The following is a 3,397-nucleotide window of genomic DNA, read 5'->3' as shown; positions in this document are numbered from 1 at the left end:
AGCCAGAGCAGCCCTGTCTGACTCTCAAAGCCATGGTCTATCCATTCCACCCTGCATCTCCACTGTGAGCCAGGCCAGGGCGTGGACCGGTGTGGGATGCTGGAGTTGGATGGTGAAGCAGAGCCTGTACCAGCCCAGAAGAAGGGAAGGATCAGAAAAGCACCTTGCAAATCCGGCCAGGGCGTGGACCGGTGTGGGATGCTGGAGTTGGATGGTGAAGCAGAGCCTGGACCAGCCCAGAAGAAGAGGGGAAGGATCAGAAAAGCACCTTGCAAATCCCTCTTGGAAGAGGTTGATTTAACACTAACACAACTTCGCAGCTATGGCCTCACGTCACATCTGGTTGTTGTGTTTTTATATTTACAGAATATATATGCTTTGACTTCATAGTGTGAGTTTAACCTTTCCTGATGAAGCATATGGCAGTTTTAAATTTCCAAATTCAATGATTGTCTTTGGATGTATGTAGTACTCATACCCATTTGATCTGATGACTACAGTCACCGGAGAGGGCAGATGACCCCTAGCGTGGGGTCTGGGCCACCCACACGTAGCAGGCATATTGCTGCAAGAATGTCAGCCTTCAGTCACTATGTTAAAGTCATCCCATTCCCCCTCCAAAGTCGGGAGGTCTAGCAGGTGGTCAGTTTCAGAGGAATTTGGGTCAGCCTAACTTAGGTTTGAATCTTATTTCTACCCTTCATTACTTGCATAATTTGGGGAACACGATTTAAATTCCAAGTTGGTTTGTTACCTCCAAAATGGTGGTGACAATCATACCTAGTAACCAGGAAACTTTTCAAAGATTCCATGAAAAATGCCACCAAGGACTTGGTACGTAGTAGGTATGCGATAAATGGAAGCTGTTACTATTGTCATTGGTCCTAGCAGAGTTGTTTCAGGAAAGCCAAATGGGAAAGGTCTAGAAAGAATGTCCTTGCCTGATTTTCTGTTCTCCTTCTCTGACATCATCCTCCCTTAACTGGGTCAAGTCTTCGTTTCCAGACTGAATGGCACAGAGCTGCACTCCTGGTGGGAGAGCGGGCTACGGCCTCCTGATGAGAGGTTGTCCTGGGAAAGGCCTGCTTCCGAGAGGTTGGAGCACAACCTGTAAAAGCGATAGCTCATCACAGGGCAGGAGCAGCATCCAGGAATCCAAATTTAGCAAAGAACACTCCCCACTCAACAGACAAGTTGTAAAAGCATCTCCCCGGCTCCTAAAGCCTGCTAATCAGATGTCTGCCTGCAAACCGGTGGCAACAACAACAAGGAAAGATGCTCCATGTCGCGCCAACACCCCTAGTGGAGGCCTATAAAGGCCCCTGTGTACCAGATGTCTTCCTGGCAAATGAGCTCCAGCACCATGATGGACGGCTGTTGTCCTGGAAATGCCGAGGCCATTCCAGCTGGGCCCACCATCTCCATGTGCCCAATAAGTGGCAGCTTCCGAAATGGCATCCTTTTGCCTAGCTTCTGCTGGAGCAGAACCTGGCAACTGGTCACATGCCAAGGACACTGCCAGCCATCCGGCAGTGTCCCAGGAGGCTGTGAACCTGCTCCATGCCACGCTACCTGCCTTCCAGAAACTTCCTGTGTGGGTTTTGTTTGCCAACCCATTTGCTCCTGCACAGCCTGCTACGAATCCAGCACCGGTCAGGCTCCTCGTCTGGTTAGCTCCTGCCAGCTAGCCTGCTCAGAACCCGCCGGCGGCCGGGAAAAGTGCTGCAAAGCCAGCCCCAGTCAGCCAAGTTCCTGCCAGGGACCTATCTTCATGTCCGGATCGCGCCAGGCAGCTTATGACCAATCAGTCTGCCGTGACACTAGGTCCTGCCAGCCATCCTGCTCTGAGGTGACTCCCTGTCCTGAAACATCGTGCCCACCGACCGCCTGTGCAGCTACTCCATGCCAGCCAACTTGCTGCCGAGCGGGTTCATGCCACCCCGTGAGTGGCAAAGGTCAGCCCTGCAGATCAACTTATTACCAGCCCATCTGCTACGTTTTCAAGACTTGCCAATCAGTTCCCTGCGTGCCCGTTCCCTGCCAGCCATCGCCTTGCGGGTCCGGCTCTTGCAATCCTGCTTGCTGTGTGACCTCCCCTTGCCAGCCACCGCCCTGCCAAGAAGCTCCTTCCATATCCTTCATCTGCCGGCCGGCATCTAACTGCCAGCTCCCTTGCTCTGTGAAGAACTCTTGCACACCCGCATCCTGTGGCACCGGGCCTTCTGGTCAACCAACCTGTGGCGGACCCACCTCCTGCAACCAAGGTGGCTGCAAATCCCCTTCCCGCCAACCCGCCTGCTGTGTGACAGGTTTAGGCAAAGTGTCCAGTGGTGACTCCAATTGCTTCCAGCCAACCCCTCCAAGTCCCTACAAAGCCAGCCCCTGCTTGCCGACTTCCTGTCAACCTGGCCTCGAGTCCAGCTCCTCTAAGGCAACTCTTGGCTGATGGAGCCCTCTTCACACCTCCTCTGAGCTCTGCGGCTGTCTGCCAGGGTACAGCCATCCAGCGGTGCCCACCTCCGGCCAAGCACAAACGCTGCCTGCTTGCTCACGCACCCCATTCCTGCCCCACCCTCTCTCCAGGTCCTGGCGTGGGAACTTGTCCGGCCACAAGAGATCCTTCCTAACCAAGGAGAAGCTGCCAGTGAGCATGGTCCCCACAACAGCTTGCCTTTCCTGATGTCCGTTCACTTCACTTCAGCAAGGCCGTCTTCCCACTATTTCTTTTGATGCTGCCCAGTCCTTCAAAAGACTCCTTGGCTGCCAGCTGCTAATTAAAGTGGGACTTGTCAAGCATGATGAGCAAGACTCTTGGAGCGCTTTCTTTCCTTTCAGTGCACCACTTTGTGGATTTCCTTCAGGTCACCGTGGGCCACAATGACGCTGGGCCCTCTGAGTCAGGGTCTGCCTTTGGTGTTCGGTTCTTGCAAACCTATTTGCTGATAAAGTTGATGTGCCTTTTGTACCCTCTCAGTGCCATTTATCTTCTTCCCTTGTCAGGTACATCCTTATATGCCCTTCTAGTCGCTGTTCCATTTAATAAAAACACAAACAATACATATGTACTATTTATAAAGAAGTCAAACAACATAGTACTAGGGTTTAGAAATTTAAGCATTTATATACATAATGTAAAATTATGAAATTTACTTTTCCCCTTTATCATTGTTTTTAAGAATATTTCAGGTATATGGCTCTTTACTTTGAGGTCAGGTTAGCCATAGTGTTTCTTCCCTAGCAAACTCCCGATGCCTTGAGAACCTGCAGAAAAGACTATTCTGTAGCTCTGCCCGAAGCTGTCTGCCTAATTGTCCCTCTAGTACAGCGGTTCTCAACCTTCCTAATGCCGCGACCCTTTAATACAGTTCCTCATGTTGTGGTGACCCCCAACCATAAA

This window comes from Myotis davidii, unplaced genomic scaffold (genome assembly GCF_000327345.1).
Source record: "Myotis davidii unplaced genomic scaffold, ASM32734v1 scaffold327, whole genome shotgun sequence".
NCBI classification, from domain to species: Eukaryota; Metazoa; Chordata; class Mammalia; order Chiroptera; family Vespertilionidae; genus Myotis; species Myotis davidii.
The sequence above is the reverse complement of the archived record's forward strand: the minus strand, read 5'-3'. Positions refer to the sequence as shown.